At 43.7% G+C, this 24,481-nt stretch overlaps 1 protein-coding gene across 1 annotated transcript in view; it reads right to left on the minus strand.

Moving 5' to 3' along the window:
- The window catches only part of HRAS (HRas proto-oncogene, GTPase), a 98,416-nt gene extending 74,439 nt beyond the window's left edge, over positions 1–23,977 (minus strand). The window contains exon 1 of the mRNA XM_069738363.1: positions 23,728–23,977. The gene's annotated coding sequence lies outside the window, so the exon portion shown is untranslated. The remainder of the gene's footprint in view (positions 1–23,727) is intronic.
- Between the last annotated feature and the right edge of the window lie 504 nt (positions 23,978–24,481).

Genomic DNA, 24,481 nt, shown 5'->3' on the forward strand with positions numbered 1-24,481 from the left:
TCGAGGCTCACCCTATCCTCCTCACTCAATTTCGGAAGACCCAGACTCTCAAGGAAAGTCTCCGTTTCTCCGGCTGACTCATTGACCTTGGAGGAATATAAGTCCGCGTAAAAGTCCGCAAAGACCTTTATAATATCCGGTGTTTCAGATACCCTGCTCCCCCCATCCGAAACCAACGAGTGTACATACGAAGTACTACGCTGAGCCGCGGCTACCACCGATAGCATGTGTCCAACTGTCTCTCCCTCCTGAAAATAAGCCACCCTCTGAAACTCCCGCTTCCTTTCAGCTTTCCCCAGCAGAATCTTTTCCATACAATTTTGCGCTGTTCTCAATCTTTTCTCTGCCTCGGAAGTCCCCAGCACAACCATCTCGTCCTCCGCGGCTTTCAGCTCCTCCAACGCCACTCTCTCCGCTTCCCTCGTCTTCCTCTTACACCTACTAATGTCTCTAAATAGTAACCCTCTCAGGTACGCTTTCATTGCATCCCAAACGGTTAGAGCATCTGTACTCCCATCATTTAACGCAAAGAATTCCGTCACCTCCTTCCCTATACCGTCCAAGTCAATGCTCTGTAACCAGTTAGGATGGATCTTCCATTCTCTCCCGCTTGCGGTCCGTGTCCCCAACAACCTAACCTCTACCTCAATTGGACTATGATCCGAAAGGGCCCTCGGCAGATAACGCACCTCCCCCACCATTGTGTCCAACAGGCGATTACCCAGTGCCATATCAATTCTGGATAGCGTAGCATGAGCCGGTGAATAGCACGAGTATCCTCTCTCCCCAACATGTCTGACTCTCCATAGATCAATCATGCCTAATTCACGCACATAGGTTCCAAATGTTGTAGTGTGCCCCTCCGACCTATTCTGGGTGTTCTTATTTTTATCCCAAAAGTCATCACATATATTGTTCAAATCCCCAATAATTAAGATTGGCAGTGGTTCCCATCGTCCCACCCTCTCCAATACCTCCCTGATCTTCTTACTTGAATATGGAGGTGGAATATACATTGCCGCAACACACAATCTCACTCCATACAATATGCATTGTATCACCACATACTGACCCTCAGCATCCACGCATACTTTCACCTCTTCATATTGCACTCCCACCGGCACCAACACTGACACACCTCTTGAGTACGTCGAAAAGGTAGAATGATACCCCTTCTGTATCCAACGTCTATTCAGTACGTCCACTTTCTCCTGTATCAAGTGCGTCTCTAGCAAGCATATCATAGAAGCCCGTTGATCCTTCGCATACTGCAAGCTCGCAGCTCTCCTAGACTTATCCGCCAGGCCTCTCACATTCCAGCTCAATATCTTAAAGCGGTCCCCTATTATGTGACTCATCATCTTTAGTTGTGTCGTTACTCCCGGTTCTGAGCTGTCTAACTTCCCTTCCCACCCTCACCCCACTCCCCCCTCCCCCACACCCCCCAATACTATACATTCTGCCTCTTATCAAGAGTGGGGCACCATCACCCATTGCGAACACTCTTGTTAACGTAACCTTCTCCTTCCGCCTCCCGCTACCGTTTATAACAGAGTTCGGCGCAATTCTTAGAAGAACAATATAATTGAACCTGTATTGTATTACAACTGCAAGAAACTAAATAAACTTTTAGTACGCTGCACACCCTTCCTCCCTCGTACTTCTCCGCCGCATCAGCACTCCCAGTGCTTTCCCTGAGTAATATCCAACTCCACCCTCCAACCTTCACATTTCAATTACCAGTGTACTGTCAATCAATCTCTTTTTTTCCCCCCTTTTTGAAAGATTTAAGATATCTCCCGACCAACCCGCCTCACATTTTCAATCTCCTTTCCCTTTAAGTTTTTTAGCGTTAAGATCTATCCACTGGGTAGCGTCCTCCGGCGTCTGGAAAAAATGAATCTTATCCAACGCTACCACTCTCAGTCGTGCCGGAAACATCATGGAGTATTGCACTCCCAGTTCTCTCAGCCGTCTCTTGATACCCGTGAACATCATCCGTTGTTTCTGTACCAGGGCGGAATAGTCAGGGTAAATAGCAATTCTTTGACCTCCAATTGTCAGATCTGTCATGTCTCTAGCCTTCCTCAGGATAATGTCTCTGTCGTTTAGGATTTTGGCAAGCACGGTACGGGGACTTGCTCCAGGGACAGGTGGTTTCGGTGGGACCCTGTGGGCTCTCTCTACCGCAAATACTTTTGTCAGTGCTGCATCACCAAAGGTCTCAAGGAGCCAGCTTTCAATATACTCCGTGGGATTCCTCCCCTCAGTTTTTTCAGGGACACCCACTATACGAATGTTATTTCTTCTGGACCTATTCTCCAGATCCTCATTTTTTGCAGCTAGCTCCGATATTGTTTGAGCAAACTTCCTCTCCGCTTTCTGCAGCTGCACTATATGGTCTTCTGCAGTGCTCACTCTTTCCTCCACAGCCCCCACACGTTTGTCAATCTTTTGCAAGGCTGCATTTATCTGGGCTGTATCCCCTTTAACCTCCTGTAGCTGCTGGGTCAGGGATTGTTTGCAGGATGATACCAGTGCAAAGACATCTCTAAGGGTGGGCTCTGCTCCTGACTCCTTATCTTCAGGTCCCCCCGCTACCACCGCCATGTCACCATCCCCACTCTCCTGTTGTACCTCCTGCTCCTCTGCTGGGCTTTCCTCCTCTCCTTCTGTGTCTGTGTCCCCTCCGGCGTCCTCCTCTGCTTTTCCTATGTTCCCTGCGGCTTCCACTCTAGCAAACTGCTGGAGCTTTGCCGCCACCGCCATTCTTTTCTGGCATGCCGCGTTGTCCTTCTCCGCCTTCTCCCTGGCGTCGGCGCCATCTTGGCCGGTCCCTGCCTCGCCGGCTCCGGCGTCTCTTTGTCTCCTCCTGGTCATGTTTGCCGATCTCGGGGCCGCCGCTATTCACCGCCGCACTCCCGGGACTCTCCTGCAGCCGGTAAGCGCTTTGAATCGCCGCTCAGCTGCGGCTTATCAGGATAAACTCAGCGTTAGCAGCGGGAGCGCTCTGTCACGCGTCCGCTTACATGGACGTTCAGGCCACGCCCCTACCACAATGAATTTTAAAAAAAACAAATCAGATGCAGTTGAAGTTCAGACTTTCAGCTTTCATTTGAGGGTATCCACATTAAAATTCGATGAAGGGTTTAGAAGTTTCAGCTCCTTAACATGTGCCACCCTGTTTTTAAAGGGACCAAAAGTAATTGGACAGTTGACTCCAAGGCTATTTCATGGACAGGTGTGTGCAATCCCTTCGTTATGTCATTCTCAATTAAGCAGATAAAAGGCCTGGAGTTGATTTGAGGTGTGGTGCTTGCATTTGGAAGGTTTTGCTCTGAAGTAAACATGTGGTCAAAAGAGCTCTCCATGCAGGGGAAACAAGCCATCCTTAAGCTGCGAAAACAGAAAAAACCCATCCGAGAAATTGCTACAATATTAGCAGTGGCAAAATCTACAGTTTGGTACATCCTGAGAAAGAAAGCAAGCACTGGGGAACTCATCAATGCAAAATGACCTGGGCGCCCACAGAAGACAACAGTGGTGGATGATCGCAGAATAATCTCTATGGTGAAGAGAAACCCCTTCACAGCAGCCAACCAAGTGACCAACACTCTCCAGGAGGTAGGCGTATCAATATCCAAATCTACCATAAAGAGAAGACTGCATGAAAGTAAATACAGAGGGGTCACTGCACAGTGCAAGCCACTCATAAGCATCAAGAATAAAAAGGCTAGACTGGACTTTGCTAAAAAACATCTAAAAAAGCCAGCACAGTTCTGGAAGATTATTCTTTGGACAGATGAAACAAAGATCAACCTCTACCAGAATGATGGAAAGAGAAAAGTATGGCGAAGGCGTGGTACAGCTCATGATCCAAAGCATACCACATCATCTGTAAAACACGGCGGAGACAGTGTGATGGCTTGGGCATGTATGGCTGCCAGTGGCACTGGGTCACTAGTGTTTATGGATGATGTGACACAGGACAGCAGCAGCCGAATGAATTCTGAGTTATTCAGAGACATACTGTGTGCTCACATCCAGCCTAATGCAGCCAAACTGATTGGTCATCGTTTCATACTACAGATGGACAATGACCCAAAACATAAAGTCAAAGCAACCAGGAGTTTATTAAAGCAAAGAAGTGGAATATTCTTGAATGGCCAAGTCAGTCACCTGATCTCAACCTAATTGAGCATGCATTTCACTTGTTAAAGACTAAACTTCAGACAGAAAGGCCCACAAACAAACAGCAACTGCAAACCACCGCAGTGAAGGCCTGGCAGAGCATCAAAAAGGAGGAAACACAGCGTCTGGTGATGTCCATGAGTTCAAGACTTCAGGCAGTCATTGCCAACAAAGGGTTTTCAACCAAGTACTAGAAACGAACATTTTATTTAAAATTATTCAATCTGTTCAATTACTTTTGATCCCTTTAAAAACAGGGTGGCAAATGTTAAGGAGCTGAAACTCCTAAACCCTTCATCCAATTTTAATGTGGATACCCTCAAATGAAAGCTGAAAGTCTGAACTTCAACTGAATCTGAATTGTTTTGTTTAAAATTCATTGTGGTAATGTCTATAACCAAAATTAGAAAAATTTTGTCTCTGTCCAAATATATATGGACCTAACTGTATATATATATATATATATATATACACACACACAGTATGTATGTATGCATGCATGCATACATACATACATACATATGTACAGTGGGGCAAAAAAGTATTTAGTCAGTCAGCAATAGTGCAAGTTCCACCACTTAAAAAGATGAGAGGCGTCTGTAATTTACATCATAGGTAGACCTCAACTATGGGAGACAAACTGAGAAAAAAAAAATCCAGAAAATCACATTGTCTGTTTTTTTAACAATTTATTTGCATATTATGGTGGAAAATAAGTATTTGGTCAGAAACAAACAATCAAGATTTCTGGCTCTCACAGACCTGTAACTTCTTCTTTAAGAGTCTCCTCTTTCCTCCACTCATTACCTGTAGTAATGGCACCTGTTTAAACTTGTTATCAGTATAAAAAGACACCTGTGCACACCCTCAAACAGTCTGACTCCAAACTCCACTATGGTGAAGACCAAAGAGCTGTCAAAGGACACCAGAAACAAAATTGTAGCCCTGCACCAGGCTGGGAAGACTGAATCTGCAATAGCCAACCAGCTTGGAGTGAAGAAATCAACAGTGGGAGCAATAATTAGAAAATGGAAGACATACAAGACCACTGATAATCTCCCTCGATCTGGGGCTCCACGCAAAATCCCACCCCGTGGGGTCAGAATGATCACAAGAACGGTGAGCAAAAATCCCAGAACCACGCGGGGAGACCTAGTGAATGAACTGCAGAGAGCTGGGACCAATGTAACAAGGCCTACCATAAGTAACACACTACGCCACCATGGACTCAGATCCTGCAGTGCCAGACGTGTCCCACTGCTTAAGCCAGTACATGTCCGGGCCCGTCTGAAGTTTGCTAGAGAGCATTTGGATGATCCAGAGGAGTTTTGGGAGAATGTCCTATGGTCTGATGAAACCAAACTGGAACTGTTTGGTAGAAACACAACTTGTCGTGTTTGGAGGAAAAAGAATACTGAGTTGCATCCATCAAACACCATACCTACTGCAAAGCATGGTGGTGGAAACATCATGCTTTGGGGCTGTTTCTCTGCAAAGGGGCCAGGACGACTGATCCGGGTACATGAAAGAATGAATGGGGCCATGTATCGTGAGATTTTGAGTGCAAACCTCCTTCCATCAGCAAGGGCATTGAAGATGAAACGTGGCTGGGTCTTTCAACATGACAATGATCCAAAGCACACCGCCAGGGCAACGAAGGAGTGGCTTCGTAAGAAGCATTTCAAGGTCCTGGAGATGCCTAGCCAGTCTCCAGATCCCAACCCTATAGAAAACCTTTGGAGGGAGTTGAAAGTCCGTGTTGCCAAGCGAAAAGCCAAAAACATCACTGCTCTAGAGGAGATCTGCATGGAGGAATGGGCCAACATACCAACGTTTGACCTCTGTCATTGCCAACAAAGGATATATTACAAAGTATTGAGATGAAATTTTGTTTCTGACCAAATACTTATTTTCCACCATAATATGCAAATAAAATGTTAAAAAAACAGACAATGTGATTTTCTGGATTTTTTTTTCTCAGTTTGTCTCCCATAGTTGAGGTCTACCTATGATGTAAATTACAGATGCCTCTCATCTTTTTAAGTGGTGGAACTTGCACTATTGCTGACTGACTAAATACTTTTTTGCCCCACTGTATATACACACACACACACACAATATATATATATAAACAGCATGTCACTTATACTCTGAAAATTGCAGAAGCTCCCAGACCATGGGAGATTGCGGTTGGTATCTGACCATAGCATCTATTCTGTGGCGGTATTAGTTGTGTACTGGGCAATACAAAAAACCTTTTCAGAATAGATGGGATCTTCATTAAAACCAAAAGAAATACTAAGGACCCCTAAAAGTTAACTTTTAGTAATTGTATTTAAAAATATGCATAACACTGAAAAAAAATGTGCTAGGGGCAAGCCAGGGCCACCCCAAAGACAAATAATCACCAATCAAAGGTGTAATAACCACCAATGCACAGAAAAATGGGGGCTACTCTCCCCCTAGAAAGCCCTGAGAGTCGCCCTGCCTGTCAGCGGAGGTTGGCACCCTAGTTGTTGACGTAATGGTGCCCCCGCTCCACGTTGGTAGCCCTGCAAACCCATGAACACCGTACACACATCAAAGAAAGGGAAACAAACACACACAAAAAAAAAATGTAAATACCGGTAATGGGGAGACAGAGATGGTCTCAAGGGGAATTAAATCTAAGGATAAAATTATCTCAGAGTGCTAAAGTGTTAGGTGCTGTATATGTCTTTTGTGAGGTAGGAGCCAGGGTCCACACTAGAATAAGAGAATCCGATTTCTTGTCCTTCACCATTACTTCAACAACTAGGGTGCCAACCTCCACTGACAGGCAAGGGCGACTCTCAGGGCTTTCTAGGGGGAGAGTAGCCCCCATTTTTTCTGTACATGGTGGTTATTATACCTTTGATTGGTGATTATTGGTCTGTGTGTTTGTGGTGGCCTTGGCTTGCCCCTAGCACATTTTTTTTTAGTTAGTGTTTTGCATACTTTTAAATACAATTATTAAAAGTTAATTTGTAGGGGTCTTTAGTATTTCTTTTGGATTTCTGAACTGGGCAATACCTCTGGCGTGCCTTGTTCACGGCTGTAGATAGATGCCGGCAATACTTTATTGTAGCCCAGTTCAAAGTTATAATTTTCCTCTGTCACATTTAATTGATGTGATCTGAGCCGAGTTGTCAAGTCATAGCGGCGGTCAGATCATCGTAATGTGCGGTGGGTGCTCACCAGTGCTCCACTCATATCACAGTAAGGCTGTGTGCACACATTCAGGATTTTTCACGTTGTTTTCGCTATAAAAATGCAATAAAAATGTCTTGCAGAAAGTGTTCGGTTTTGTTCAGGAAATTTCTGTAAGAAATCATGACGTGTGCACATAGCCTTAGGGTATGTGCACACGTCAGGATTTCTTGCAGAAATTTTCCTGATAAAAACCGGACATTTCTCCCAGAAATCCGCATGCGTTTTTACCGCGATTTTACCGCGTTTTGACGCGTTTTTTCCCACATGCATAGAATTGCGGGAAAAACGCAGATAATCCGCAAAAATAATGAACATGCTCATTTTTTTACCGCGATGCGTTTTTTTCGCGGAAAAAACGCATCCATGTGCACAAAACATGCAGAATGCATTCTAAATGATAGAATGCATAATGTATGCGTTTTTAATGAGTTTTTATAGTGTTTTTATAGCGAAAAAAACGTGAAAAAACCTGTACGTGTGCACATAGCCTAACTGTTCATGTATCTAATCCTCACAGGTTACTCAGCTAGTATCTAAGTTTAAGTTTCTCCTTGTGGAGAGTGACATGAAAGGGTAAGGAGACTTATAGGCCATGCAGAGAAAGGATTTGAACTCTAGTGCCAACAATGGAAATAGCAATCCTAAGGGCTCATTTCCACTTGCGAGTAAAACGGACGAGTGCAATCCGATAAAAAAAAATAAAAAATCGGATTGCACTCGAACCAATGTTATTCAATAGGTGTTCTTTCATTTGCGATTTTTTTCTCAGCCGAAATCGGACTGAGAAAAAAAATCGCAGCATGCTGCAATTTGCTGCAAGTCTCGGACGAGACTCGCCAGTGCAAGTCAATGGGTGCGATAAAAAAAACGCATGGCATACGGAACATCCGTATTCCATCCGTTTTTACGGATACCTTACCATTCTGTGTCATAGAACACTGGAAATAGTCCTGTAAACGACTGTATAAAAATAGTTGCAGAGAAAAGAAACGGATTGCATACGGATGTAAAACGGATGGTGCGATTACATTGAACTCGCATCACAAACGCATACTTTTCATCCCTTTTATCGGTCCAGATTACGGACCAATTTGTCTATCACAAGTGGAAATGAGCCCTAAGAGTCAATATAGACTCTAATGAGCCTTGCCACATGACTTAAGATAAAAACCAAATCAGAATCTCAATTTGCAAACACTGGTGATGAGTGAACATGCTCGGATAAGGCATTATCCCGCACTTGCTCGTATGCTAACCAAGTTTCTGTGACGTGCTTGAAAAATATGTTCAAGTAACTGCAGCTGCATGACTTGGGTCTAAGGCTATGTTCACACTTTGCAGATTCCACTGCGGATTTTTCCGCAGCAGAATTCCAAAATCCGCAGTGAAAACCGCAGCGCGTTTTCACTGCGGATTTATCGCGGTTTTTACTGCGTTTTCTTCTGCGGATTTTCAACTGCAGTTTTCTATTGGAGCAGCTGAAAATCCGCAGAAAAGAAGTGACATGCTGCGGAATGTAATCCGCAGCGTTTCCGCGCGGATTTTTCTGCAGCATGTGTACAGCGTTTTTTGTTTCCCATAGGTTTACATTGAAATGTAAACTCATGGGAAACTGCTGCGGATCCGCAGCGGTCAAATCCGCTGCGGATCCGCAGCAAAATCCGCAAAGTGTGAATATAGCCTAAGACAGCCGCAACACATGCAGGGATGGCGTAACAGACAATCCATGCATGTGTTGCAGCTACCGAACAGCTGCAAGTCATGCAACCATGGGGACGTGAACATATTTTTCAAGCATGCCGAAGTCACTCGGTTAGCACCCGAGCATGTCCGGATAACATCTTATTCAAGCATGTTTGCTCATCACTCGTAAACGTGTTTTAGGGTGTTACGCTCCACAAGGAGAAACATTCCTTCCCAGGGCTCATACTCATCTGCGCTTAAACAGAGTACGTTATTTTACAGATTTTTTCCTCAGCTCAAACAGGAAAAAAAAAAAAATCACAGCATGCTGCGAGTGGCCGCGTACATCAGATGAGATTTGCCAATGCAAGTCAATTGATGTAAGAAAAAAAAATTAAATAAAAAAAGTTGCAAGGCACAGGGACCATGCATGTGCATCCAATTTTTACGCACCCGTCTCATAAAAAACCCAAAATGTCATCAGCCAAGTACAGTAAATTCAAAGCATGAACTGTCAGAATAGAATAGATACATAGAATAGCTAGAAAGATGCGAGTGGCCTATATAATTAGCGATTCTTGGCTCAAGATCCACACAGGTCCTCCTTGACAAAGATCTTATGATTTGCGTTATTAGTCTATTAAATTCTTCCTACCTTAACCCACAACAGATGTCCTTGACAAAGATCGCTCCCGGTCAAAATGTTGGACTGGATCAAAATAAATTTACACTGCAGCAAGACCTACAGTCTCATTTTCTTTTTTGGTGCTGAGGTTTCTAGCTCTTTTAGTCTGGACCACGAGTCTCTTCCTCAATTCTTTTAGTAGGACAGTGTTTTGGTCTTTCCCCTTCTAACATATACCGTAATCAGTGTAGTGCATGTGTAGTTTACTGTACATGTATTTACCTAGTAAAATAAAGGAAAAAAAAAAAAAAAGAGGCATTGGGTCCCTTTTTTTTTAATTAACCAGCTGTGGGAAAGCTGGAAGCTGGTGTTATTTTTCTGGGAAGGGGCCAATATCCATAAAGTTTGCCAGCCTCTTAATATCAGCTCACAGCTGTCTGTTTAGCCTTTCCTGGTTAATAAATATATGGGTGACCCCACTTTTTTATTTTTTTTTAATAACCAATAAAGGCTATGAAGACTGTTGTGACTGGATATTAATAGGCTGGGATCCTTTACGCATATTGGCCCCTTTCCAGAATAACACCATCTCGCAGCTGTCCGCTTTCCCTCAGCTGGTAAATAAAAATAAGGAGGACCCCACGCCACTTTTCTTCATTTATTTATTCAGATATTCAAGTACAGAAAACCACACGAGAAAAATGATTCTATATATCTTGCTGACATTACCATCATCTATATCTGTATATAACATTGTTTTATTAGTTAAAAACTAGATTGAAATGACAGAATTACTCTATGTTAACGCTGAAGTTAAAAACATATTGCGTATGCATGTCATACGAATGCTACTTGAGAAAAATCATTTTTTACTTGCCTGACACTCATCCTACTTTTCAGTAACAACATGGGAGGAATTTGATTTACGCTGATGAGCGTCAGCCCTTATAGATTCCAGTCAGAGGCTTCTCATACAACTAAATCATACCAATGTGCATATTAACGGACTGGCGTACTGCGTGTAATTACGGTGATCCGAGTGACATGACTGCTCCATTCAGATCTCTAAAGACCAGAGGGCAGAGTAGCACCAACCAACATAATCGGTACGGATAAGTGGTCCTCGCTGACACTATTCACTGTCATCTTGAGATCACATTGCAGTTACAGGGCCATTTTGTTGGTAAAGGTACCGTTACACTAAGCGACTTACCAACGATCACGACCAGCGATACGACCTGGCCGTGATTGTTGGTAAGTCGTTGTGTGGTCGCTGGGGAGCTGTCACACAGACCGCTCTCTCCAGCGACCAACGATCAGGGGAACGACTTCGGCATCGTTGAAACTGTCTTCAACGATGCCGAAGTCCCCCTGCAGCACCCGGGTAACCAGGGTAAACATCGGGTTACTAAGTGCAGGGCCGCGCTTAGTAACCCGATATTTACCCTGGTTACCATTGTAAAAGTAAAAAAAAAAAAAAAAAAACACATACTCACATTCCGATGTCTGTCACGTCCGCCGCCGTCAGCTTCCCTGCACTGTGTGTCAGCGCCGGCCGTAAAGCAGAGCACAGCGGTGACGTCACCGCTGTGCTCTGCTTTTCTGCTTTACGGCCGGCGCTGACACAGTCAGTGCAGGGAAGCTGACGGCGGCGGACGTGACAGACATTAGAATGTGAGTCTGTACTGGTTTTTTTTTTGTTTTTTTAACTTTTACAATGGTAACTAGGGTAAATATCGGGTTACTAAGTGAATATCTGGTTACAAGTGAACACATCGCTGGATCGGCGTCACACGCCGATCCAGCGATGACAGCGGGTGATCAGCGACCAAAAAAAGGTCCTGATCATTCCCCAACGACCAACGATCTCCCAGCAGGGGCCTGATCGTTGGTCGCTGTCACACATAACGAGATCGTTAGCGGGATCGTTGCTACGTCACAAAAAGCGTGACGTTGAAACGATATCGTTATGTGTGAAGGTACCTTAATGCTAAACTTCATTCTCCTTATACTTTTGCAAACACCCAGAATGGGAGAGAAGGTGTATTCAGATGCATGGAACAGATCTCACCCACAATAACTACAGTTGTAATGCAAGCTAGAATTACAGTAGGCCTTCATGACCAATTTGAGAAGCTTCCCTCCCCCTACTGCTTAAAAGTTAAAGATATCAAAACCAGTATTTTTTCATATTTTATACCACTAAACATTTAACAGTTAAAGATGCAAAGTATTATTATTTTTTTAATTATTGAAAAAAAAATTGTTTTTGATGACACATTCCCAAAGACGTAAAATAACCGCTGTACTCAAGTCTGATGCTGGTGTTGTTCCAGCGATGTTGGTGCCTGGTCTTCCCAGGGCTCACGTGACGTTATGTCATGTCAGCCCTGCAACAATCCGCAGCAGCTTGGTACTCGCCTCCTTTGGACGAAAGGGAAACCCGGAAGAATTGAGAACTGCTAATGCTCTCCGACTTCCTTCACACAATCAGTGTTTAATTCTGCAGAAGATATAGGTCTTAATTAGCCGTACCTTAAAAATGTGTTAGGAAATTAGTGAATAATTTTATAATTTAAATAGTTTCCGTTCAGCCGTGGGCTCCCAAGAAATCAATATAAAATTGCAAAGAAGTGTCACCACTCTTGCTGGCAACAGCGCTGGTCCATACACTGCTTGAGAAAGTGTAGTAATCAGTGCGGATTATTCCACATCTGTGTGTCAAGGTCCATGATCCAATATCCCAACCCAAACGCAATAGCCTCCTAAGCATATGAGAGGCTGCCAAGTTTGGGCCAAGAGATCCGAGATCAGTCCAGGGATCGGGATTCCTACTTTGACCACAAAAAAACTAATATCCAAATCTGGTCTTATTGACCAGGGATTACAATGAGTGCGTGACAACCACTTTTTACATTTTTTTCATAAACTTTCAAGGAGACATAACAGAAGAACAGCGCAATGCAGACTTCTAGGAAAAAGGTTCTCCAGAATCGTTTTTAAAATTAAGAATGCAAGAATTTTCCAAAATAGACGTGTTTGGAGTGGTGACGGATTCTCTTCTTAAGGGGCAATTTAAGCAATCATATTATTCTTCATAGGCTCAGAAACTGGAGCTTCATTTCTAAGAGGTTTTCCCATCACTGGGATATTAATTTCACAATGATGGGGGTCCATCCGTGGTTTACATCCTGCCGCTGCCAGATCTGCTAACGGTGTGGAGCGCAGCGCAACAGCTCCATCTCACTGGATAGGTGATCAATATCCTACATGTGGAAACCCCCATTTAAAAAAAAAAAAAAAAAAAAAAAAAAAAAAAAAGGTACTTTACATTATTTAGACATTTCCAAATTAGGGTACGTGCCCCCAATCAGTAATTGCTGCAGGTTTGAGGCTGCGTATTCATGCAGCGGCCAGATGTTTTACACCATAGTGGATGGGATTTCAAGAAATCCCATGCCCACTATGCATCCACAGATGCCCGCGGAGACGGACATACGACCCATCTTTCTAGACCGCAGCATATCAATTTCTCTTGCAGAGGCGCAAGTCTCTACAAGAGAAATTCAACCCACAGAATGTATTGGATGCGGATCCCCGTGGTTCAGTGAACAAGTCCGGATTTACCAGTGTTCAATAGAAGACCGCAAACAGGCGCCGAGTCCAAAGCGCTGCTAGTTCCAGATCGTGGGCACCTGGTCTACCCCAGGTACACATATCATACTAACTATGTTACTATATACAATTATTAGGTTCTGTAGAAGGACGTAGATCTGGGTATTTATTATGATGGAATATAGGCTGAACTGGATGGACAAATGTCTTTTTTCGGCCTTACTAACTATGTTACTATGTTACTATATTACAACCTTAATGTCTAGGATAAAGTTGCAGAACGGGTAGGCTTAACATGTTTAACTTTGGTCTTGAGACGGAAGCAAAATTGAACAATTAGAAGGATCATTTATAGACTGGAATAAAAGCATATGTACAGATCTTGTAAAGTTAATTACATAGATTTGACAAATTTGCATAAAACATGAAAAGGGGGTTCCCATCACTTGACAGGTCCTTCTTAAGCTCAGCTATGCACCACAAAAAAACACAGTATACTTATCTCCCCAAATGGTGCTATTCCCCCAATTTCCCTACTGCGGTTAACAGTGGTCAGGTGACATTTGCTGATCGTCTGCAGCGGTCACCTAACAGTTTGTCACCTGTCTACTGGGGATACACGCATTGGATATGGGTGTGGCTCATTTCAGAAGACCACCTTGTCCCCCCCTCCCCCATGTCAGAAATACAAACACCACAAATCTCAGCTTCTCTGAATGAAAATTAAATGGTCACTTTGCATAAATCAATAGGACAAGTTAACATGAGGAACTTTACCTTATCATAGAAAAATTCCTTCTCCCCCCCCTAAACATTTTACACCATTCCCTGGATCTGAAGGGGGAGAAAAAAAAATCCACCTTGGTCAAAGCAAGAGGAACTGTCAAATCACTGTAGTATCAAGTTACAGCTCTTCTTAGAGGACAAGTGAGGAGCACTTAGCTCGACAAGACCCCAGGCAGGCATAGGCAGATGAAGCTGAAGCTTCTATCAAATGTAATTCACTTCTGCGTTGGATTCACAGCCACACAGTTCAGTGCTGCTGTATAAAGTCCTCTAATGCTCTTGATTCTGTGTTACAGACAAAAAAAAAATAAAAATGCAGCAATTCATCTCTCCGAGTACTATAAACGAGACATCATAGCAGCAAGCCTCTACTCACTAGCACAGAGAGAACTGCAGATTAGAGATAGAGCCTGCAGAGGGAAAAACCAATGACACATTGGTCATATAATGGCCAGAAATTCTGTTATCGTTCATGCACACACGACAGCTTATTCTAAAAAGTTACCTGAAATGACAAGTATACTGTATAGGAGATCAGGATTAATATAAATTTAAGGGTCTATGAACTGTATATTCCACCATAAGTCTGTATCCATAGAATATAGGTGGTGCCATTTATTAAAGGACTGTACTAATTATTCATGTGCTTTACAGAGAGCCAACAGGTTGGTAATTGACAATGAGCATTTCACCTTGAATATACCCTAAATGTTCTGTGTAAGGCTGGTTTCACATTTGCGTTTTTTTGCCGCTGCATTTTAACGCAAAAAAACACATCCGTTTTTTTCCCCTATATTTAACATTAAAAATGCATGCGTTTTTTTTGTATGCGTTTTGCCGCGTTTGACGACGCATGCGTCGTTTCTATGCTTGCGTTTTGTTGCGGAAATGCAACATGTAGTAATTTCTAGAGGCTTTTTTTGCCGTAAAAAAACGCATGCTTTTTTGCGGCAAAAAAACGTATTGCTGTCTATGTAAACGCATGCATTTAAGCACATGCGTTTGGTTACATTTTTTAACGCATGCGTTTCCATAGAGAAAAACAAGTCTACACACTGATAAGCCAACCCCCACCATCAAGGTGATAAAGGTATCCAAACCCTAACCCTAGGGATCCTAACCCTAACCCTAGGGATCCTAACCCTAGAGATCCAAACCCCAACTAACCCTAGGAATCCTAACCCTAACCATTTTTATTTATAGTGTGTTTGTTTTCTAGTTGATTTTTATGATTGGCAGCTGTCACACACTAAAGACGCTTTTTATTTCGAAAAATATTTTTTTGCGTTACCACATTTTGAGAGCTACAATTTTTCCATATTTTGGTCCAGAGTCATGTCACACGCCCTCTGTAGTCCCATTGGCGGTGTCTGGATCTTGATTTTTCTCTTGTGAAATTTCTCATCATGCGTACCAAAATCGCAAACGCAGGAAAAACGCATGTAAACCCGTAAAAACGCCGCTTTTTTTTAACCGCATGCGAAAACGCATGCGTCTAAAAAATGCAGCGTTTGCACGCGCGTTTTCTTCACCGTTTGCGTTTTTAAGCGCAAATGTGAAACTAGCCTTATACAGGAGTTAGGGGGATGTCCGATTAGGATTCCACCTACACAGGCTGCACATGTAATGAGCCAATTTAACTCGGGCACTAACTGAAAAAAGGTGAAAACGTCCCTTTAAACAGTCTAACTAGTGACAAATATAAGACAGAAATAGTTAAATGGTTGCAAAATACTTTTTTTGGATAAATTATCTGCATTCCTTTCCAGCAAAGGTGGGATGAGGACATCAGCTAATAGAGACAGCGAGCGATCGATCGGCCAGCCTTCATTATAATACGCCAGGCGTCCTCTGCACAGAACAGGGCATGTGGGCCTCTGCAGCATTGCCCCATTACCCAACGGATATTCAGCTGCTGATTCAATGACGTGAAGCCATTTTACAATATGAAAAGAATCTTCTAACCAATTTTACCCTCACGAGCCATTATTGATTCCATTACCTAATGCATCAAGCGGCAGGCATGACATCATTACCGATAATGTGAGATCACTCCGCAAAATACACCCATCGCAAGGTTTCAAAGCACAAGTATGTGACTTAAGGGAGTGCATCAAATAAGATTCTTACCACTGAACCAGCAATTCTTGGTAAAAAGGAAGAATGAATAAGACATAGTAAGGAGCTTGTGGTAAAAAATTCCTAGCATACGTAACAGTGTTTTACAGGACATTTCACAATTTTCTATTCCTGGAAAACGAATAGCTGGAAAGACACCAATGAGGCAAATGGTTGTGACCAGCGTCAGACTGGGGTGCCGAGGGCCCACCAGTAACCAACTCCAGGGCCCCACTTTTCAGCTACATACAAATGTCACTTTATCCTCAATCACAAATGTATATAACAATGAACGGGGTAGATTGTTACATAAATAAGATGCTGCCATTGTCTGTACATAGTGATTCAAGTATATTGTGCCAAGTACTGCTCATATAAGAGGGTGGTGGCCCACCGGAGGATTCTCCTGTTCTCCTGTGGTCCAGTCCGATTCTGGTTGTGACACGGAATTTATTCCTGGCACCTAACGTGTTGGTGGAACGCTCATTGTTGCACATTCCTTGACACTTTTAGCTCCTCCACCATTCAGGTGTTGCTTCTTTCTACATCCTTTATAAGATTGCCTCTCTATACTTCATGTAGAAACGGCAAATCATGATTCTATATTCAATTGTAAGGAACAATAAATGGAATGAACATATCTAAAAATCTTCACTGGTTGACAATTTTATTTTTTTTTTGGAGTGCCAGTATGACAAAAATGAGACAACCGTGTCACAAGGCGGCCTAATTTGGACCCCAATGGTTAATATTGTGGGCGATATCCCATAGGAGGATTTACAAAAAAACTAGTAGATGTTTCTGATGATATTTCCTATATGTGAAATGATAATAAAGCTACAATGCAGTTACGAGGGGACCCACAGAATAATTTCCTCTGGTGAGCACAGGAAGTCCCAGTGTCACAATGAGCACTCCTTAAGACATTATTTCACTTAAATGCCAGTTAATGGAAGATAAACCACAGTAATTGGCAAAGGACACTAAGCAATATACTGAATTGCCTCGTTCCATCCTGTACAACACTTCTATCCGACCGCTGTAGAATTCTTCTGATCCATCGGGAGTTGCTACAGAAAACTGATGTTTGTGCGGAGTTTGAGTGGAAGTTTTGAGATTTGGAGTTTCCACTCAGTTGCTGCTCCAAAACAAAACCTCTTGTGTACACAAAAGCCATACAGTCTCCATTTCCCACCAGAAGTTTTTCAAAACCTTAATTATGAAAAAAAAAAAAAAAAAAAAGCAGATAAATCTGAATGTATGAACAGCAAAGTGATTTTACGAAAGTAATTTAGACTTTTTTTTCCAAGCATTTTTTGTTTTTATTTTTTGTGTGGGTCTACTCAAAGAAGAAACTCGTAAAAAGAATAAGTGAATATGTGCACATACCCCAAGGATGTGTGCTCTAAACTACTCTTAAAGGGACACTGTAACCTGAATTTGGAGGGAACAATCTTCAGCCATGGAGGCGGGGTTTTTGTGTTTTTTATTCACCCTTTCCTTACCCGCTGGCTGCAATATTGGATTGAAGTTCATTCTCTGTCCTCCATAGTACACGCCTGCGCAAGGCAAGATTGCACCTTGTGCAGGCGTGTACTACGGAGGACAGAGAATGAACTTCAATCCAATATTGCAGCCAGTGGGTAAGGAAAGGGTGAATAAAAAAACACAAAAACCCCGCCTCCATGGCTGAAGATTGTTCCCTCCAAATTCAGGTGACTGTCCCTTTAAGAAGATTCCATTTGGAACCTGCCTGAAAAAGTGCTCAATAAACATGGAAAAAGAAAAAAATGAACATATGCACAGCACTGTCAAAACAGCTAGTTGTGTATATGTGTAATTTTTTTTAAACCACTCCAGGCTTCGTAAGCCGTGAAGTAGCTAAAAGAAGTGACCTGACCAAAGGAAAAACAACAAGAAAACATGCATGTACACATTCATCAAGACTGGCGGTTTTCTTACCGGTCTTGATGATGGAGCATAAGGCTATATTCACACTTAGCGGTTTTTACCGCGGAACCGCCGCGATTTTGATGCTGCGGGTCCGCAGCAGTTTCCATAGCGTTTACAGTAACATGTAAACCCTATGGAAACCGCAAACCGCTGTGCACATGCTGTGGGAAAAACCGCGCAGAAACGCAGCGGTTTAAAACCCGCAGCATGTCACTTCTTTGTGCAGAATCGCTGCGATTCTGCACCCATAGGAATACATTGAACCGCTTACTTCCCGCATGGGGCTGTGCCCACGTTGCGGGAAGTAAGCGGATAATGTGCGGGTGGTACCCGGGGTGGAAGAGAGGAGACTCTCCTCCAGGCCCTGGGAACCATATTTGGGGTTAAAAAATAAAAAATCTGGTTATACTCACCCTCTGATGTCCGGAGCTCCTGGGCGCTGCACGCGGCCGTCCGGTCAGAGTTGCTGTGCGACCAGGACCTGCGGTGACGTCGCGGTCACATGACCGTGACGTCACGAAGGGTCCTTCTCCCACAGCATCTTTGGAACCGGACCGCCGGGTGCAGCGCCCAGGAGATCCGGACATCAGAGGGTGAGTATAACCAATTTTTATTATTTTTAACATTACTATTGATGCTGCATATTGCTGCATATGCAGCATCAATAGTATAGGCGGAAACCCGCAGCGGAAAACGCGGAACAAACCGCGATAAATCTGCAGGGAGAACCGCAGTTGTTTTGCCCTGCAGATTTATCAAATCCGCTGCGGGAGAACCCGCAGGGACAGGACGCTATGTGTGCACATAGCCTTAGAGTCAGAGGATCCTCTTCATAAATCTGGAGCTCCTGACGAGTGGCGTTCACTTCGGTGCGCCATGCCAGAAAACTTACTTCAGTCCCTGACATGCCGCCATCCCACCCCTCTACTATTTTGGTGAAGATGGGAAAAACTGGCATGAAACACAAATTTTTGTGCATCCTCGAGAGCATCAAAATGTCACTTTTCAAATCAATTTACCTGAGAAATATGGCAAAACTGCTTTGACGAATGGGTGCCCAAGTGTACACTTCACGCGATCATTATGAATCAGACACTGGCTCCTACCATTTATAATTCATTCTGAAACACACTTTGTTAAAGAAAACATTTGAAAAGCCAAGCGGGAACTGTGCCTCACACGACTAGTTCAGGGCAGGACTCCGGTGGATTTTCCCCACTCATTATTCTGACAAATCTATCTCTAAACTTGCACAGAGGGTGAAAGCCGTCAGTATATCAGGAAGCATGGCAGAGGTGGGGAGAAGAAACCAGCAGTATCAGGAAGCATGGCAGAGGTGAGGAGAAGAAACCAGGAAGTATCAGGAAGCATGGCAGAGGTGGGGAGAAGAAACCAGGAAGTATCAGGAAGCATGGCAGAGGTGGGGAGAAGAAACCAGCAGTATCAGGAAGCATGGCAGAGGTGGGGAGAAGAAACCTGGAAGTATCAGGAAGCATGGCAGATGTGAGGAGAAGAAACCAGCAGTATCAGGAAGCATGGCAGAGGTGGGGAGAAGAAACCAGCAGTATCAGGAAGCATGGCAAAGGTGGGGAGAAGAAACCAGGAAGTATCAGGAAGCATGGCAGAGGTGGGGAGAAGAAACCAGGAAGTATCAGGAAGCATGGCAGAGGTGAGGAGAAGAAACCAGGAAGTATCAGGAAGCATGGCAGAGGTGGGGAGAAGAAACCAGGAAGTATCAGGAAGCATGGCAGAGGTGGGGAGAAGAAACCAGGAAGTATCAGGAAGCATGGCAGAGGTGAGGAGAAGAAACCAGGAAGTATCAGGAAGCATGGCAGAGGTGAGGAGAAGAAACCAGCAGTATCAGGAAGCATGGCAGAGGTGAGGAGAAGAAACCAGCAGTATCAGGAAGCATGGCAGAGATAAGGAGGAGAAACAAGCACCTGCCTTGGAATAGTCAGAGACACAGAGCCCTCAGCCAGCTTTCCAAAGTATGTTTTGCTCTAATGTGGGTTGCCCCCCAAAAAAATTCCAGCCATCTTTTCTCTAAGGCAATGCTATTGATGTAAAAAGAAAACTGGAACAAGAGAGGAAATGTTAAGCACTTCATATTTACTATTTGTTTGCAACAAAAGTAACAAAGTTCAACTAGTTGCAGAAGTGGGTATGATTCTGCCAAACTGGTACGCAAGTTGCCAAAAAAAAAAACAAAAAAAAAAAAAACAATAATTTAGTGCTTCAAAAACGAGAAAGTGACCTCCTAAAATATGATCAATTTCAACTCCTCTGCATAGAGGTTTAACACTTTAATAATTAGATGTTGTAGTTGGTAACTGGGGTCTTGTACACAACAACTCTGATCATAAGATGATCAATGGGACGTTATAAGGGTAACACCATTTGTAGAATGCAGTGTAAATGGGTGTAATTATTATGAAACAGATTTCCACTACTACATTTGTTCTTGAGGGCAAGTAGTGTCCACTGCACAAAGCCATGACCAAAAACAGTGTCGGCACGTAGAATGGTAGAATTGGATGGGACCTCCTGGGTCATCTGGTCCAACCCCCTGCTCAATGCAGTATTCAATAAACCATCTCAGACAGATGTCTGTCCAGCCTCTGTTTGAAGACTTCCATGGAAGGAGACCTCACCACCTCTCGTGGCCGCCTGTTCCACTCATTGATCACCCTGTCAAAAAGTTTTTTCTAATATCTAATCTGTGTCTCCTCCCTTTCAGTTTAATCACTCATTGCTTCTAGTCTTTCCTTGTGCAAATGAGAACAAAGATGTGGTTTATACGATATTTGAATTGGAAGTTAATGGCCACATTTGCAAGTAAACAGCAGTTTTAGGGTACATGCACATATTGACTTAAAACGCCGGGCACGCCTGCATCATTTTCGAAGCAGAAGACATTTCAGGATAACATCAGTGGTGTTTTTCCTGAAGAATCTTCTTTGACATCTTTTTTTGAAGCAGGTTTTGTTTAAAGGTCCAGCACCTACAAAGTTTTTTTTCTAAATATCTAATCACTTTTGTAATTTGTGTTATTGCATAGTACCCTACACGTTTCACTATCTAGCTAATACCTAACTTTTCTTTACTGTACTTCCTGTGATGTTTCGTTTGAAAGGAGTCTTAAATGTGACATCACGGGAAGCTGGGGCTGCACTCACTCCCTGTAGAGTCCATCACCCCTTCTGGAACATGACTTCATCAGAGGGCAGAGGTGCAGTTACTTACTAGTTTCTTGCATCGCCACACCCTTTGAAGATGTCTTGGATAGTGGGTGATGGACACTGTGGGAGAGTTGAGTGCAGCGCTAGCACTCTGCTTTTATCTTTCCTCGGCCGCCGTAGTTTATGTGAAAGATGATGTCATCAAGGGGGCAGAGATAGAAGTAGCGAGTGACAGCAGCTCCGCCCCACAACTTCTAGCACCTCCCTCAAAGGAATCATCAGCAGGTGACAGCATTGGTGTCACTCACTGCTTCTTTAATCGTCCCCTGATGACAATTTGTTGGAGGTCGGTGCTAGAAGCTGTTGGGCAGTGCTGGTGTCACTCACTGCCCAATCTCCGCCACCTGAAGGCGTCTTTCACAGGTTAGAAGCTACAGCGGCTCTAGAAGCAAAGTGCCAGCGCTGCACTCACATCTCCCACAGCACTCAGCATGGATGCAGGACATGTTCAGAGGGAGAAGCGACGCAAGAAACTAGTGAGCAACTGCAGCGGTGCCCCCTGTTATGTCCTGTTCTAGGAGGAGGGGAAGGATGCTGCGGGGAGTGAGTGCATCCTCAGCCTCGTGACGTCAGGTTTGAGAAACTTCTCAAATGAAACGTCACAGGAAGTACAGTAAAAAATAAAAATTTAAAAAAATACCACATCATTAGGGATTAGCTAGATGAGGAAAAGTGTATGGTGTTGTATAATAAAACAAATGACAAAAGTGGTTAAGGTGTAAGGATGGATATGCCATTTAGAAAATACATAAAGTGACGAACCAGCCCTTTAATTGCATTTATAAAAGAGGCAGCTTTCAAGTGGAAGCCACCTAAAAAATGATCAGATAACTTCTTTTAGCCACTTCATGGCTTTTGAAGCCCAAAGAGATTAATAGGAATTGAAAAAAATGGAACACATGCACAAAAAGTCATTTTGACATTGTTCAGATTTTCTTTTAACAGTATCACAGCCAGAGTCTGCTTGATAAAGATGAGTGTATAAAACCTTACCCAACTAATAGGATCGTTAATGGATGGCCAGCTTCGTGGGTAAAACTGTTGTCCACTTCCAAAAATTTTCTATTAAGAGCCAATCCAAAATTGCACCAACAACACATTTTTGGCCACGGGATTAAGAAGATAATTAGTTAAAAGTTGGATTCATAAAAGTGTAATACAAATAAGTTTACAATTGCACATTGATTCCGAGATAAAAATTAATGTAACAAAAAAAGGGTGTACTCACAGTGATAACCAACCGGACCACCATTACGCCGCTCAGCAGGAGTGGACACAGAAGCGGGCTCTTGGGCAAGAATATTATATGGGCCCTTTGCAGTCCCATAGCTCATAACGCACAATTTCATTTTGGAGCTAGTAGTGGCCCCCTTACCTCCTGGGCCCTTATGGTATGTCCGCCCTTCGTTCTCACAGAGGAGCTTTCCAAGACTCAAGACCAACCAAGTGACTGTCATGCATTCCCTACTGCCATAATATCACATATCTAGGCAATCGGGCATTAGTAGAGGACTTAGAGAATTGGGTCACAATCCCATATGGGAGTTGTAATAGTGGCAGCAGTCACACGATTCCGCAGGTATATACGGCATGTACCCAGAGAAACCCTAACAGGAGGCAATATTGTAAGTTCTCTTTTCTCCATTTTTGATATCTTATTTAATAACTTAACTACTGTTATTTTTATCTTAAAAAATAATTGTAATATCACATGACAACAAGGGGACACAAATTATAAACTGGTGGCTGAAATGACAATCACTGGTTGACACTGTGTCCATAATACAGTATGGAACCCTATAAACAAAAAAATGGAAGTGCACAAATTAAAACATATACACATAATATATATATATATATATATATATATATATATTTTTTTTTTTTTTTCAGTAATTGCTGAGAAGACATCTAAGCATCCTTCGTTGTGTAGGTAAGTTGGGCGATATCAGGGCATTAGAGGCACAATACCACTGGAGTATCCCTATGGGGGTAACTAATGAGCCCATGGGGAGGAGGGGGCTCTGTTCCCTTTGATGACAGCCCACTACGCCCCTGCACTCTCATTCTAAGGTCACACTAGGACTGGATGAGCTCATTCATGCAGAGCTGCTGTCTGGAGGTGCAGGACACAACTGATTCATATTCATACATTGTATCACATAGTGTAAACATCTAAATATTACCAATACAGCAGATGCCTTGATACATTGAACCACATAACATAAATAAATAAATGGCCTTCATCAGCAGAAGATATTGCAGCTACAGCTACCAGCCACTCACCAGAGGAGCCTTGCAAGGAGCCCACCACAATAGGGGAGCAGCGCCCAGCTCCTGGCAGTGGAGGAGGGGGTCAGTCCTGAAAAGTTTCAGCAATGTCACAGTGCTGTGTCCCCCGAGCAGTGTGCAGGATCTTCTCCCACCCTGTGAGGTCCCATGCGATGGGGGCTGCTGGCTGCAGCCTGGTGCAGATGAATGGTCCGGGACCTGGGCGTCGCTGTCTCTGCAGCTGCTGCACTGACTGCTCTGGAACAATGTGCTGCAGCCCACGCCCCGGGAGCTGTGCAGGAGCCGCCCACAGGGGAGGCAGCAATCAGGTGCATCAGGGCTGGGATTGGGTGAGGGGAGGACGGAGAGCCCCCGCCTGCAGCCGGTAACGACCCGGGGACGGGGGGCTGCTGCATCCTGGTGACACTGCAGGGGATGGAGCCATCAGGGTACAAGCAGGGTGCAGGCTGCTCTGTATGGTCACACAGGGGGGTCTGCTACAGAAAAGTCTCCTCTGCCCAGGCACTATGTGTTATGTATTCCTGCTATAGCAGCATCATATTCCGCAGCGCTTTACAGACATTATCACTGTCCCCATCGGGGCTCACAATCTAATTCCCTATCAGTATGTCTGTGGAATGTGGGAGGAAACCGGAGAACCCGGGGAGAACATAAAAAAGGTCTTACAGGTGTTGTCCTTGGTGGGACTTAAACCCAGGACTCCAGCGCTGCAACTGAACTATGTTAACCACTGAACCACCTTGTTACC

This window comes from Ranitomeya imitator, chromosome 9 (genome assembly GCF_032444005.1).
Source record: "Ranitomeya imitator isolate aRanImi1 chromosome 9, aRanImi1.pri, whole genome shotgun sequence".
In the NCBI taxonomy this organism is placed as follows: Eukaryota; Metazoa; Chordata; class Amphibia; order Anura; family Dendrobatidae; genus Ranitomeya; species Ranitomeya imitator.